The sequence below is a fragment of the Scyliorhinus canicula genome, chromosome 2, assembly GCF_902713615.1.
Source record: "Scyliorhinus canicula chromosome 2, sScyCan1.1, whole genome shotgun sequence".
Classification (NCBI taxonomy): domain Eukaryota; kingdom Metazoa; phylum Chordata; class Chondrichthyes; order Carcharhiniformes; family Scyliorhinidae; genus Scyliorhinus; species Scyliorhinus canicula.
The window spans coordinates 79619733-79636577 of record NC_052147.1 but is presented as its reverse complement, the minus strand read 5'-3'; the positions used below and the strand labels follow the sequence as shown (position 1 = coordinate 79636577).

The following is a 16845-nucleotide window of genomic DNA, read 5'->3' as shown; positions in this document are numbered from 1 at the left end:
TATATAAAAGTAATAAAGCCTGATTGTGGCATTAGAAGGCAGGATTGGGGGAGACCCCTGTGTCAGGTAGTTTTCAATCTATTTGTTCCAATAAGGATATCCATGCTCCAAATTGTTGTTTATTGTTAGTTGTTTATTATTTTATTTATCCTAATTATCTTACCACGCAGTAGTTCTACAATAAATTATTTTAAACTACATGTTTTGTAGTTCATCATTCACTTTGGCCGGTCTAGAGAACATGACATGGTACCACTATTGATGATTTAACAAAAACTTAAAGATTCTGCACAAAGTGGAAATCCAAACCACTGAAGATTACTCTGCAGAATAAGAAAGGAAACAAATCTTTCTGACTAATCTTGCAAGCTACTGGCATCTTGGGCGTAATTCTCCCATCGGGAGACAAACAGCCGACGCCGGAGTGAAACCCGGAGTGTTTCACTCCGGCGTCGGAGCCCGCTCCTCGCCCCTTATTTCCCCCCCCCCCCCGGAGGGCTAGGAGCGGCGGCGCGTGAATCTCGGGCGCCGGGCCTTGACGCTTGCGTCAAAGTGGCGCGCCGGGAATGACGCGGCCGGCGGCACCTAAGTGACGTCAGCCGGCATGCGCGGTTGCTGTCTTTCCCTCCGCTGCCTCGCAAGACATGGCGGCTTGATCTTGCAGGGCGGCAGAGGGAAAAGAGTGTGTCTTTTAGAGATGCCGGCCCGACGATCGGTGGGCACCGATCGTGGGCCAGACATCTCCTGAGCACGCCCGTGGTGCTCGATCCTCCCTCCGCCCCCCACAGGCCCCACCCACAGAGGTCGCACGCTGTTCACGCCGGCAGCGACCAGGTGTGGTTGGCGCCGGCGTGAACTGGTCGGGTTCAGCAGGCTGCTCGGCCCGTCCGGGCCGGAGAATCGCCGGTCGGCGTGAGAAACGGCGAGCGGCGATTCTCCGAGCGGCCTGTCGCAAAACGCGACACGCCATTTTGGGGGGGGGGGGGGTGGGAGAATCGCGGGGGGTGCCAGGGCGGCGTGGCGTGATTCGCCCGGCCCTCCCGCGATTCTTCCACCCGGCATGGGGTGCGGAGAATCACGCCCCTTGTGCTCAACACACAATAAAACTTCGAAGCCTGTAATAGAAGGCATCAACGTACCTCAACAGTTTTGGTTTACCGGTAATGTAGACAAAAATTGGAGGTTGTTTCAGCAGCAGTTTAAACTTTATGTTGCAGCCCTTGGTGTGCAGCCACAGCCCGATGAGAGGCTTACTGCGTTGCTGCTCACTGTAGCAGGTCCCCAAGCAATTGAGATCTTTTGCATTTGAAAATGAGGCTGACGGCAAAAGCTTCGAAGTACTTAAACAATTTGATCAGCATTGCTCCCCTAGAAAAAATGAAACCTTTGAGCGCCATATATTCCGTACTCGCACCGGAACGAGGAAGAGGCATTCAATAGCTTCCTCACTGACTTGCAATTGAAGGCACAGTCATGCAACTTCAGCACACTCCAGTTGTCAACGATAGTTTTCAGAATCTCCAGTAATAAAGTGTGCGAGCAGCTTCTGCGGGAAACAGACCTGCAACTTGAAAGTACAATTCAAATATGTCACGCTAGTGAGCTTGCTGCAAAGCAGCTCGAAACGTTAAATTTCCGTAATTTTGGCGCAAAGGCAGAAGGGGCGGCAGACGGCGTTAGTGTGGTGATACAGCTGAATAAGAAACGTGCTCCCAGTGTGGGCGACCATTTTGAGCGATCGACCCGATCCTCCATTTTGTGTCCGCGATGTGGCAGACAGCATATGCCACGGCAATGCCCTGCTTATGGAAAAACTTGTATATATAGTGGCAGGGATCATTTTGCAACCGAATGTAATACAAGAAAAAGGCCTGAACAAACAAAGAGTATCAGCACCATTGATGAGGTGCATCTAGATAACTCATTCATTGTAGATGTGATCCCCAGCGATGACAAGGAAACTCGATATATATCAAACAGAAATCTATTTGTACCAATCTGCAGCAATAGTGAATTGAAGGCAGATTTTTAAAAATGTATTTTATTGCAAGTATGTATCAAAACAAGTGACAGCAAATAAACTCCTCCGGAAACATACTTTCCAGCAATCAACTATACAGTCTGTACAGATTTTTGCCCCCCCCCCGTGACAACAGCCCCTCAAACACGGCCACAAACATTCCCCACCTTTTCTCAAAACCCCCTACAGAGCCCCTTAACGCATACTTTATCTTCTCTAACCGCTGGAAGCCGTGCAGGTCATCCAACCAAGCCGCTACCCCTGGTGGCGATGCCGAGCACCTCTCCAGCAAAATTCGCGGCCGTGCAATCAGAGAGGCAAAAGCCACAACATTGGCCTTCCTCCTCTGCATGAACTCCAGTTTCTCTGAAACCCCAAATATTGTCAAAGGGTCCGGGTCCTCCACCTCCACTATCCTGGCTAAGACCGCAAACACTCCTGCCCAGAATCCTCCCAGTTTTTTGCAACCTCAAAACATGTGCATGTGATTTGCTCACCTCTCACAGTCATCTGCTACCCCCAGGAAGAACCCACTCATTCTCACCCAAGTCATATGCACCCTGTGCACCACTTTAAACTGTATCAGGCTCATCCTTGCACAAGAGGAGGTCCTGTTTATCCTACCCAGTGCCTCACTCCATACTCTCCAATTGATCTCCCCTCCTAACTCCACGTCACATTTCTCCTTGATCTTCACCAGCTGCTCGCCTCCCTGCTCCCCCAGCCATTTGTATATATCCCTAATTCTTTCCTCCCCTTCCAAATCCGGAAGCAGCAGTTGCTCCATCAGGGTTTATCCCGGCAACCTAGGGAACCCCCTCCAGACCTTTTGCGCAAAGTCCCTAACCTGCAGATACTTGAACTCACTCCCTTGGCATCTCTACCCTTCCCTTAGCTCCTCCAGACTGGCGAACGCCTCCTCCAAATACAGATCCTTCACATTGACCAGCCCCACTATCCTCCAACTCATAAATACACTACCCATCCCCCCCGGCTCAAACCCATGATTCCCGCACAGTGGTGTTAGCATCACCATCCCTTCCACCCTAAAATGTCTCCTTAACTGATTCCATGGGCGGGATTCTCCGACGCCGGGTCGGAGAATCGCCGGGGGGTGGGGGGGGGTGGGGGGGTGAGTCCCGCCCCCGCCGAACGGCAAATTCTCCGGCACTGGAGATTAGGCAGGGGCGGGAATCGCGCCGCTCCGGTCGGCGGCCGCTCACAGCGCCCCCCCCCCCCTCCACCGCGATGGGCCGAAGTCCCGCTGGTTCTTTGCCAGACCCGCCGGCGTAGATTAGACTAGGTCCCTTACCGGCGGGACCTGGCGGTGCGGGCGGGCTCCGGGGTCCTGGTTGTGGGGGGGTGGGGGGTGCGGGGCAATCTGGCCCCGGGGGGTGCCCCCACAGTGGCCTGGCCCGCAATCGGGGCCCACCAATCCGCGGGCGGGCCTGTGCCGTTGGGCACTCTTTTCATATGCGTCGGCCATGTCAGCCTCCACGATGGCCGACGCGTAGGTGAACCACCCCAGCGCATGCGCGGGGATGATGTCAGCAGCCGCTGACGATCCCGCACATGGCGAACCCGCACTGGCCGGCGGAGTCCCTTCGGCCCTGGCTGGCGTGGCGCCAAAGGCCTTACACGCCAGCCGGCGGGGCGCAAACCACACCGGCGCCAGCCTAGCCTTGAAGGTGCAGAGGATTCCGCACCTTTGGGGCGGGCCGACGCCAGAGTGGTTCACGCCACTCCGTCCCGCCGGGACCCCCCCCCGCCCCGCCAGGTACGGGAGAATCCTGCCCCATATCTTCACTGTGGACTGCACCACTGGGCTCCCTGAATACCTATTTAGAGAAATTAGCAACGCTGCCGTCATGATTGCCCTCAAACTAGACCCCTTGCAAGATTCCTCCTCCATCCTAACCCACTCTAACCCTTCTTCCCACCACCGACGCACCTTGTCCACGTTCGCCGCCCAATAATAATGAAGCAAGTTTGGCTGCCTCTGCCTCTGTACCAGGGTCCTCCCCACAATTGGCACATTCCCCGTCCATACAAAGCCTGAAATGATTGTGTCCACTTTCCAAAAGAAGGCCTTTGGTATAAAAATCAGAGAGCCTGAAACAAGAACCTCGGCAGAATATTCATTTTCACCACTTGGACCCTCCCCACCAACGTTAAGTGTACCCCACCACTTAAGATCTTCCGTGTCCTCCTCCACCAGCTTCGTTAAGTTCCACTTATGGAGCCCCGTCCATTCCCTCACTACCTGAATCCCCAAATACCTAAACCTACCCCACGTTACCGTATATGGCATCCCCCTAAATTAGCCTGCTGTCCCAGCTCATTCACCACGAAAACTTTGCTTTTCCCACATTCAGTTTGTATCCCAAGAACACTCCAAACCTCCCCAACAGGCCCATAATCCTTCCCATACTATGCAACGGACCCGAAAAATACAGCAAGAGGTCATCGGCATAGAGCGACTCCCCATGCTTCCTCTGCCCCCTCATAATCCCCTGCCACTCCGCCGACCCCGAGAGCCATCGGCAATGGCTCTATGGCCAGCGCAAACAGCAGCGGCAACAGCGGGCATCCCTACCTCGTACCCCTGTGTAAGTAAAAGCTTTGTAAGCTCATATCATTCGAGCTCACCCTTGCCCTTGGTGCCACATACAGCAACCGCACCCATGCCACAAATCTCGGCCCAAACCTAAACCTTCTCAATAAATTGAACAAGTACCGCCACTCCACCCGATCAAATGCCTTCTCCATGTCCATGGACACCACCACCTCCGGTACCACAGCCCCCGACAGATTCATCACCACCTTCAACAGCCGTCTTATATTACTCGCGAGCTGCCTACCCTTCATGAAGTCTGTTTGATCTTCAACCACCCTAGGACACAATCCTCCATCCTCTCCGCCAATAACTTACCCAATACTTTCACGTCTGTGTTCAATAGTGATATGGGCCCATACCACCCACATTCCACTGGGTCCTATCCCTTTTTCGGTATTAGTGTGATTACTGCCTGCATCATCATCTCTGGCAACTCCCCCTTCTCCAGTGCTTCATTAAACGCCCCCATCAGATGTGGTGACAGGTCCGTCACAAGTTCTGCTGGGTACCCATCCGGCCCAGAGGCCTTCCCCAACTTCATACCCCTGATACTATCCAGCACCCCAGGGGCTCCTCGAAAGCCTGCCTCTTTGCTTCCTCCACTTGGGGAAATATCAGAAATACCAGAAACCGCCCCATGCCCCCCTCCTTCCCCCCCGCCCCACCCCACTGCATAAAGTCCCTGGTAGTACTCCCTTGACTTGCGTTCCGGGAGCAGAGAGGAGTGGACCTGTGTGGGACACTGTGCTGCAGGTAGGACAGTTGCAAAATTGAAAAAAATACCCAGTAAAGTGACGTCACGGGAGACTGTGACCTGATTGGCTGAAACGCAGACTAGGCTAAATGTGAATATTTGTGGGGTTACTAGTTTTAATTTGATTCAAATTCTATTTTTAAGTAGATTGAATTACTATTTTTGTAAATTTGACTTGGATTACTATTTTTAAATTGATTTGAATTACTATTTCTTAATTTTTTAAATCTCACTTAAATAATTATTTTGGGTTGATTTAAATTACTATTTTTAAGTTGATTTAATTAACTTTTAAAATTTTAATTAAATAACATTTTTAATTTGTTGTAAGATCAGGCAAGATAAATATTCAGAGATAAAGCTAATTAAATAGTACATGGGGCGGAATTCTCCGCTCCCCACGTGGCGTGGGAGAATCGTGGGAGGGCCTCCCGACATTTTTCACGTTTTTCATGGCGAACGGCGATTCTCCGACCCCGATGGGCCGAGCGGCCGGCCCTTCACGCCCGTTTCACCACGGCAGCAACCACACCTGGTCGCTGCATTCGTGAAACGGGCGCCAGATGCCCGTTTGGGGCATCTAGGGGCCCGATTGGGACGGGAGCACCGCGACTGTGCTCGGGAGGGGACAGGCCCCTGATCGGTGCCCACTGATCGTCGGGCCAGCGTCCAAAATGGACGCACTCTTTACCCTCCGCCGCCTGGCAAGATCAAGCCGCCACGTCTTGCCGGGCGGCGGTGGAGAAAGACGGCGCCGCGCATGAGCGGGTTCGTGCCGTCTGCGTGCTGATGTCATCCGCGTATGCGCCGTTTCCGCGTAATTTCCGGCACGACAAGGTCGCGGCCGGGAACGACGGGGGCCCACTCCTAGCCCCCCGGGTGGGGGTGAATTAGGTGCGGGGAGCGGGCCCCGAGGCCGTCGTGAACCTCGGCTGATTTCACGACGGCCATCCCGATTTTTATCGGGAGCGGAGAATACCGCCCAAGGAGATTGGATTTAAGCTGACACAAAAACATCTTTCTCAAGTTTAATTTTAAAGGTTTAATTTAAAAGAAAAAATCATGGCAGGACAGCACCAAGACGTGGTCTGCTCCTCTTGCTCCATGTGGCAGGCTGGGGATAGTTCCAGTACCCAGGGTCAGCATGTGTGCAGGAAGTATCTCCAGTTACAGCTCCTGGAAGCTCGCGTTTCAGAGCTGGAGCGGCGGCTGGAGACACTGTGGAGCATCCGCGAGTCGGAGAGTATCGCGGATAGCACGGACAGAGGGGTGGTCACAGGCTCAGGCTCCACAGGCAGGAAGGGAATGGGTGATCACCAGACAGAGCAAGAGAGCGAGGCAGGTAGGGCAGGAATCTCCTGTGGCCATTCCCCTGCAGAACAGATATAGCGTTTTGGATACTGTTGAGGGGAATGGCCTCTCAGGAGAAACCAGCCAAACTTGTGGCACCACGGTTGGTTCTGCTGCAGAGGGGAGGAGTAATAAGTGTGACAGTGCAATAGTTATAGGGGATTCAATTGTAAGGGTAATAGACAGGCGTTTCTGTGGCCGCAAACAAGACTCCAGGATGGTATGTTGGCTCTCTGGTGCTGGGGTCAAGGATGTCTCTGAGCGGGTACAGGACATTCTGGAGGGGGAGAGTGAATAGCCAGTGGTCGTGGTACACATCGGTACAAACGACAGAAGTAAAAAAAAAAGGGATGAGGTCCTAAAAGCTGAATACAGGGAGCTAGGTAGTGATCTCAGGATTATTACCAGTGCCACGTGCTAGTCAGAATAGAAATATTGAAAACTGTGAGGTTATCCATTTTGATAGGAATAATAGCAAAATGGATTATTATTTAAATAATAAAATATTAAAACATGCCGCTGTGCAGAGAGACCTGGGTGTGCTAGTGCATGGGTTGCAGAATGTTGGTTTACAGGTGCAACAGGTGATTAAGAAGGCAAATGGAGTTTTGTCCTTCATTGCTAGAGGGATGGAGTTTAAGACTAGGGAGGTTATGTTGCAATTGTATAAGGTGTTAGTGAGGCCACACCTGGAGTATTGTGTTCAGTTTTGGTCTCCTTACCTGAGAAAGGACGTACTGGTGCTGGAGGGTGTGCAGAGGAGATTCACTGGGTTACCCAGAGCCGAAGGGGTTGGATTACGAGGAGAGGTTGAGTAGACTGGGACTGTACTCGTTGGAATTTAGAAGGATGCGGGGGATCTTATAGAAACATATAAAATTATGACGGGATTAGATATACTCCAAGTATAAAACCTTAGTTAGGCCACACTTGGAGTATAGTATTCAATTTTGGTCGCCACACTACCAGAAGGATGTGGAGGCTTTAGAGAGGGTGCAGAAGAGATTTACCAGGATGTTGCCTGGTCTGGAGGGCATTAGCTATGAGGAGCGGTTGAATAAACTCGGTTTGTTCTCACTAGAACAACGGAGGTTGAGGGGCGACCTGATAGAGGTCTACAAAATTATGAGGGGCATAGATAGAGTGGATAGTCAGAGGCTTTTCCCCAGGACAGAGGGGTCAATTACTAGGGGGCATAGGTTTAAGGTGCGAGGGGCAAGATTTAGAGGAGATGTACGAGGCAAGTTTTTTACACAGAGGGTAGTGGGGGCCTGGAACTCGCTGTCGGAGGAGGTGGTGGAAGCAGGGACAATAGTGACATTTAAGGGGCATCTTGACAAATACATGAATAGGATGGGAATAGAAGGATACGGACCCAGGAAGTGTAGAAGATTTTAGTTTAGACGGGCAGCATGGTCGGCACTGGATTGGAGGGCCGAAGGGCCTGTTCCTGTGCTGTACATTTCTTTGTTCTATAGGATAGATGCGGGCAGGTTGTTTCCACTGGCGGGTGAAAGCAGAACTATGGGGCATAGCCTCAAAATAAGGGGAAGTAGATTTAGGACTGAGCTTAGGAGGAACTTCTTCATCCAAAGGGTTGTAAATCTATGGAATTCCTTGCCCAGTGAAGCAGTTGAGGCTCCTTCATTACATGTTTTTAAGGTAAAGATAGATAGTTTTTTGAAGAATAAAGGGATTAAGGGTTATGGTGTTCGGGCCGCAAAGCGGAGCTGAGTCCAAAAATGATCAGCCATGATCTCATTGAATGGCGGAGCAGGCTTGAGGGGCCAGATGGCCTACTCCTGCTCCTAGTTCTTATGTTCTAAACACTTAATTTGTCTTCCCTGGCTCTGAAACCACATCCACAGCCCCAGTCCGTATCATCTCCCCCACTTAACTCCCGCCCCCTAAATTCGACCCTATACCTAGCCCATCCCAGATGGCTCCTTTCTCTGCCCCTTACTATGTCACCGCTCACCCCCTGTAACGCCGCTACAGCCTCCCCCCTTACCACCACCCCCTTCCCCCTCAACCGTCCTCCCTAGCCACCCCTCTCGGCCTTCTCCCCACCACCTCAGTTCCGTTCACCCGCATCACCTGCTAGCGTGACAGCCCCTGCCCAAAGGCACCTCCCAGTATCCTCCCATCCCCACTCCCCCATTGTCCCCCCCCCCCAACTCCTCAGCTCAAGGAGGAAGGTTCCCTGTTGACCCTTTCCTCCCCCACCCAAACAAAGACTGAATTCCAGCCTTCTCCAAAAGCAAATAAACAAATGTTGAACATAAGCAGCCCCATAAAACAGGAGGGGGGAACGGGAGCCTCCATCCCCACATAAACTTTTCACCCTACTACTCCTTACAATCCTAACTGTAGACAGCAACCCCCCCCGCAAAAAAAGTGAAAAATCCCCCAACCCCTACCCCCACTTCAACATGCTCCAACCATTACAAAGTGCCAGCACCCCAGTTCCCAAGCATTAACCGCTCAGTTCTCCCCACCGTTTATGCTCCTTAATGAAGTCTTTTGCCACTGCTGGGGTCTCGAATTATTACTCCCGGTCTCCGAAGATCACCCATAATTTCGCTGGGTAGAGCGTCCCAAACGTGATCTGTCTCTGGTACAGCACCGCCTTGGCCTTGTTGAAGCTTGCCCATCGCTTTGCCAACTCAGCTCCTGATATATTCGGACCTTATTCCCCTCTCAGGCGCAGGTACACTTCTCCCTGTCCCATTGAAAAACCTTCTCTTTCTACACAAGTTTTTGGAGTCTCTCAATCACCCCCTGCGGCGGCACCCCAGCTCTAGGCTTCTGCCTCAGGGACCTATGGGCTTGGTCCACTTCAGACCCCTTATCTAGCACCAGCCCCGCCATCATCTTTGAGACATACTTTGTGGTTCTCACACTTTCCACTCCTTCAGGCAGGCTCAATATTCGCAGGTTCTGCCTTCGAGGTATCCTCCTGCTCCTCAACCTTTGCCTTCAACATTTTACAGAGGTCTCCCAGGAGCCCCTCCTCCGCCTCCAGAGTCACCACACGATCTCTGTGGTCCAAGATCACTTTTTTGATCTCTTGAATCTCTTAACCCCTGCACCTCAAAACACTTCTCCACCCATTCCAAAGAACTCTTCAGGGGTGCCACAGTTCCTTCAATCACCTGTGAGCGATCCTCCTGCATTTCCTTCCTCTGCTGCTGGAATTCCGCCTTAATAAAAGCCGTCAATGCCAGCTGGGGCCTTCGAGCTTGCATCAGCCCTTCCCCCACCTCCATGCTTACAGTGGCAGCTGGAGCACAGGCCTGCTCCAACTGTTGAGCCAAATCTCTCACTGTTTTCTGCTGGGTCTGATAACCAGCAGACATACCACTCCTGTGGGAAACTATTCCTCCAACATTCACCTACGCCTTTTCAGCAAAATTCCACCCAGTATCAGGTAAAAAGAACTTTTTATTGTGCCATCAAGCAGGAGCTGCCCTGTGTGTGACTACTCACATCATGGCCACCACCGGCGGTCCGAAGGCAGATAATTATAAAGATAAATGGACGGTGCCATTAAAGATACGTGGCACAGTAATAACAGTCAAACTTGACACTGGTGTGATGGTGAACGTCATTAACCTGTCTGATGTAAAAAAAAAAGCTGCGGAGGGTGGTGAATTTGTGGAACTCACTGCGCCATAGTGCGGAGGAGCCTGAATCATGAAATGGTTTTTGTGATGTTCTTTGATTTCTTAATGAGGATGACTCCGAAGGTTAGTGTCTCACAAAGAAAATCAAGTATGTTTTGAACAAAGCTAATTAATTTACACTACAAAAATACACTACTGATATACAATTCAAACTGTTGCTTGAAATTGCGCCAATCAGTGTCTACTTTACCCAAAGTACGAAATTGCTGTGGAGTTTGCAGACCTTCCATCTCGCGTCGACTGGGATTTTTCCAACGTCATCATTGAAGTCAAACTCTGGTTAGAAATTTCTCGAAGTATTTTTTCACGGAAATTTCTTGAAAACTTCTAATTTCTTTCTGTACCTTTCTACTTTTCTTTAGTATTCACACCTCGTTCCTTATGATCTCCACTCCTGGTACCATGTGAAATTGTTTGATTTCTTAATGTGGATGGCTTCGAAGTGTTGTGTCTCACAAAGAACATCAAGTAATGTTTTGAACAAAGCTAATTTTTTTACACTGCAAATAGATAGATTTGACTTGCTTGCCAAGAAATAAAAGATGACAGATTGACTAAAACTATGATACTAACTACAGAACTCCTGACAACACAACCATTCACTATCTTGATCAACAACTTTCTCCCTGAATCAAGATTATCACGTGATCCACGTTTATGTGCTTGATCGCCATCTAGTGGTTGGATGTAGTTAAATTGTTAAGCCTTCATTATTCCTGCAATGCACACATTGTCACAGTTTCAATAAGGAGATAGATATATTTCTAATATTAAAAAATGGGTTAAATGGATATTGGGACAGGCAGGGAGGTGATTGAAAGGCAGAACAGGCTCAAACGGCTGAATGGCCTACTTCTCCTAATTCTTAAATGAGAGAAAAAAGTATATTATTAGGTAATGCATGACTGCAATAGTTTCTGTAGGCTTTTCTGGCAACAATAGCATTTTATTGGTAAGGTTGTATCTATAGGAACAATGCTCATTTTTAAACTTCACAAACACCCTTCTATCGCTGAAAATGACCAATTATGTAATCGTCTCAAGACCTTTTTTTCTGATTTCGAACTTTAACAAGTATTACATGGTACCCAAGTTTACGGGTTGCCTAAGGTACATGCATCAGGAGCAGGTGACATTAACTTGACAAAGAAATTTCGCAGCAACGGCAGAAATGTTTCATATCTGCGAAAGAAAATGCCATTCCCGTCTAAATAGCTGCCAGACTTGCTCATGTCCGGGATTCTCCGACCCGGCGCCGGCCACCGTCCCCAGCCCGCCTTCCGTTGGTTCTCCTGCCCTTATTCGTCCCCCCGTCCCCCCCATGCCTCCCACCCCGCCCCCCCCCCCCCCCCCCCCCCCACCCCCCTGCTGACAACTTAATTATCTCTCAGCATTAATAACATTACTCGATTATTTGGTAAAATAACAAATGTAAAAAGTTTAGAAACTTCAATTCTGTATCTACATCAAATAGTCCATCCTGCTGCACTCCATACAGTGAATGTATTGCTTCATCTTACTCGAAGTGATTGCATCCTGTGCAAATGGATTGGGTCTCAAAGATAACTGACCTGTGTGAGAATGGAATTTTAAAAACAGTGCATTCCAAACCAGTTATGGACAAATAATAGCATTGTGCAGGAAAGACATTTTGTCACCTTTGGGAAATAGTATTAAAGTTAACTCCAAATTACAACCTTGTTTACAAACTGAAACTCTCATCTCTATAAATGTATTCATGAAATAAAGATGGAAGCAACACAGTTTGAGATGAGTATTGAGAAATAGGTGTGGATTCCCACTTGGCTGCAATATCAAACAGAAATAGAGAAATGCAATTTATAATCCTACATAGGTATCGTGTTACCCTGCAAGTGTTACAAAAAGAGTTTCTGGAACAATAATGGAACTGCAACTTGATGGAAATTTTCCAAATGATCTTAACCTTGTAAACATTTTTGTTATGAGCTTTTTGGAAAGCTGTTTCAACTTTCTGTACCTCTGTGAAGGTCATGCTCCAAACATTGCCAATTAATTGCTTCCTTTCCAAAGCTCTTTCCAATTGAAGAGCTTTCAATTGGCCTGCTCTCAGGTAGAGGAGTGGAAATGCTTCTTGTGGCAGATAGTCAACATCTGCTAATGAAATAGAGGAGCTTTATAATACACTCACCAGCGAGAGGATGCTATTAGTTGTTTCTTCAAGGGTACCAGATTTACAGTTTTGTTAGAAAGTGGAGTTTTATTAATATTTGGAATCTGTTGCTGACAGAGGTATTTATGATGAACCCACATGTTAATGGTATACAGACTGGTTAAAAGATTTATTCATGGGCAGCACGGTGGCACAGTGGTTAGCACTGCTTCCTCACGCCACTGAGGACCCGGGCTCAATCCCGGTCCTGGGTCACTATCCACGTGGAGTTTGCACATTCTCCCCGTGTTTGCGTGGGTCTCGCCCCCACGACCCAAAAGATGCGCAGGGTAGGTGGATTGGCCATGCTAAACTGCCGCTTAATTGGAAAAAAATAATCCTGTACTCTAAATTTATTTTTAAAAATATTTATTCAGCCAAAATACACCCTTCAGTATTCCATAGGGGATGGAGCGATAGCCGGCTTAGGGAATTTAGCAGTTACCTGGAACATTACAGACCCAGAAGAAGAATAATATGCATAGATGAGATTGTTTCTGCTGGTCAATCATTCTGGGGAATGGACCTTATTTACATGGTATTCTTCATTACTCTGTTTAATATTTTTTCTTTGTCTTTTATTCCTATTTACCTACAAGGAGCACAAGCATACGTAGTTTGGCAGAAAATAACAAGACTATTCTGATTAAGTTAATAATGTTTTTGAATAATGGAATTATTTAGTTTGGACTGCTAAACTCCTTACAGTCAGTTGGTGAAGTAGGAGACCAGAATCTTTAGTCATATTAAAATTTATTCAGATTCACATCTCTTAGCTCTACTCCTGCTCCTGTGTCAGAAGGATAGCTTTATGGGTGCTCACATAATCACCAAATCATTTACCTCCACCATTTGTAAATGCAAATTTAAAGTATACAATCGTTTTTCGTTCACGGGACGTGGATGTCGTAGGCTGTGCCAGCATTTATTGCCTATCCCTAATTGCCCTTGAAGGGGCAGCTAAGTGTCAACCAGCTGGGGCTGGTTTAGCACAGTGGGTTAAATAGCTGGTTTGTAAAGCATGACCAAGGCCAGCAGCGCGGGTTCAATTCCCGTACCAGCGTCCCCCCCCCAATAAGAGATCATTCACATTTACTGGGTCTGGAGTCACATGTAGGCCAGTCCAGGTAAGAACGAAGGGCATCAGTGCACCAGATGGGTTTTTACGACAATCAACAATGGTCTCAGGGCCATCTTTTAATTTAATTCAAATTTCACCATCCGCAGTGGTGGGATTTGAACCTGGGTCCCCAGAGCATGACTCTGGGACTCTGATTTACTAGTCCAGTGACAATACCACTGTGCCACTGCACCTCTGGGATTAAAAATATCCCATCTTTTTCTTTAAATAAAACTTCACAGTTAATACTCAAAAATAGTATTTTGAAACAAATTGAATAAGAAAATAATGAAATGATTTTCCATATTCTGTACAAACCATTACATTACAAAATGCTCCATATTACATTCTGTGACAAAACCTTCTCAGAGCCCCAGTTATTTTGCAGTACAAACACTTCTTTTTGTGAAACAATCAGATAATTGATGACTTATGTCAGTCTATTTGATCTTGGAGATTTCCTTTCTCTCCAACATTTGTCTCATACAAACAAGGTTAATCCTTAATCTTTTTTCACTTCCAACTTGTGTATTCTATACCCCAAGGAGTGATTATCTATGTCACATTTAATGGGCAAACAACTCTCATTATGCCACTTATAAACAATTTCCCCTAAAATATTTGACAGATAAAATCCTGTATTCACAGTTTTCATAAGAGCCAGTATTTCTGCAGTTAAAGTACTTTATAGAACCCTTATTTCATTTCCTTGCTTCCCAGATTAAAGGATAACATTTCCACACACCTAAAATATTATGAAACCAACTGTACTTGAATCGCTAGTAGGAAGATAAGCATGAGAAGCATAATTGAAAATGATGAATTTCATATTCTTTGGATGACTCAAGATTGGAAGCTAAAGTATGCAAGTCTCCATATTTAGTTTTATTAATTTTTAATTTGCCTCAAGATATACTCAACATGAGGGTATTTCAATACATAACAACTAGCATCCCATCTTAACTGAGCGCATAACCAATTTAACTGACCAATAAAGTTTTGCAGCAGCACTGTTTCTGCTTCAGATGTGACATTTTTGCTGTCATGACTTTGCACGAGAAGCAGGAATAGGAGTAATATTCTCTAGGAAATGCAAAAGCTTCTGAAGCCTGACTTACAATTTTAAATTCCACTTTAATCTCATTAATAACACATTTCTCAAATTCCACAGTACCACCCCACAAGAAATCATCAACATGCATCATGAAGATGCCTTTTGTATTGAAGTTTCCCTTTTGTACAGCTTACTTCTTTAGACAGTTTCAGATTCACATCTCTCTGAAATTCAAGACTGTAAAAACACAGCTTTTCTGGTGTATGATGACCAATCCCATGAATAAGTGATCAAAAGAGCTGAAAAAAACTTTCAGTATTACTTTTCCTGTTGTGGGAGAGTCCACCCTAACATTTATACTGCCTAGTTGCACTTCAAAGCCAGAGCAATGAGCCTTGCTTTAGCTTTAGAAATACCATATGAAAATGAAATGAAAATCGCTTATTGTCACAAGTAGGCTTCAATGAAGTTACTGTGAAAAGCCCCTAGTCGCCACATTCCGGCGCCTGTTCGGGGAGGCTGGTACGGGAATTGAACCGTGCTGCTGGCCTGCCTTGGTCTGCTTTAGAAGCCAGCGATTTAGCCCAGTGTGCTAAACTAAACCCATGTATGCCACAAGACTGGTTAGTCCATATCTGCCATTTCAAGATAAACTCCAATATTTTTCCAACTATCTAATCCCTTTTGTTTTGTCTCTCTTATTCGATTTCCCTTTTGGTTAATCGGGCGTCACCAACACTTCACAGTTTTGCTTCTAGTTCTGATTTGAGGCTATTCTTCAGCCTTCGTTTTCATAGAATCATAGAATTTGCAGTGCAGAAGGAGGCCATTCAGCCCATTGAGTCTGCAGCGGCCTTTGGAAAGAGCACCCTGCCCAAGGCCACACCTTCACCCTAACCCAATAACCCCCCCCTCCAAACTTTTGGCCACTCCACCTAACCCGCACACCTTTGGACTGTGGGGAGCACCCGGAGGAAACCCACGCAGACATGGGGAGAAAGTGCAGACTCCGCACAGACAGTGACCCAAGCCAGGAATCGAACTGGGACCCTGGAGCTGTGAAGCAACTGTACTAACCACTGCCCACATATAATCTACTCAAAGTACTGTCTGTACTTGCACTTTGATGTTCTTCAGGACCACTACTGTCAGATCCCTGCCTTACACGATCAGAGGCTCTTATGTTGGTACATGATCATTTTCTAACCCAAAAGCCATTGCCAGGCCACTCTTAGAACTTGCACTATACTTTTTTACTTTGCATTCTGTCACCATATTCTGCAAGGCCATGGTCCTCACTCCCTGACTCCGATGCAGGCTTCGGTGGGTGCTATTCAGGTCAAACTATATTTTCAAGTTATCCCCCGGTATAACCCATACCTTCACCGAAGGTTTCATCTACTTACCACTTAATAGCATCGATCCTGGGTCCCGCATTGCTAAGTAAGTAAAGTAGACTTAGGAATAACCACTGTTTCATGTTAAATTAAGTTATTTTATTATTATATTTTTTCTTTTAAAAGCTACAATCACTTTCTTTACAGAACGGTGAAAAGACCTTGCTTCTGATCCTTCTGGTTGGTTGAAGGAACCTTCAGACACACCTTGACAATCAATCTTCTTTAAAGTCTGGTCTTCTTTAGATGTATTCTCGGTTGCTGTGTCTTGTCGATCCCATGTACTGAGCTATGAGAGCTGGCTCTGCTGGCTATCTCTGAGCTGACTCTGCCTCCTCTTTAAATTCTAATCTTCCTTAGATGTATTAGCTGTTTTAGCTCGGCTGCTATGTCTTATCTTTCCCATGGCCGAGCTGGCTGTAAGCTGAGTCTGCTTGCTTCTCTTGTTCCTTCTCTCTGAGTTTTAGAAGTTCCTGCTCTGGTCTCTGGGTTTATATTCTCTTTCTAACAGTTATCAAGTTTTTATGACCTTATTGCAAAGTAACTATTATTTCATTTTGATTGTAAAAAGTCTCTTTGATCTAAACATTCTAATACAACTAAGTCTTCATTTTGACATGACCTCACCTCTCAGGTCTCTGATTACATTGTTTCCT

At 47.2% G+C, this 16845-nt stretch overlaps 1 protein-coding gene across 7 annotated transcripts in view; it reads left to right on the top strand.

Annotated features, from left to right (window-relative positions):
* The window catches only part of LOC119955159 (neuronal PAS domain-containing protein 3), a 1584282-nt gene that overhangs the window by 633474 nt on the left and 933963 nt on the right, over positions 1–16845 (top strand). The gene's annotated exons all lie outside the window — the stretch shown is intronic.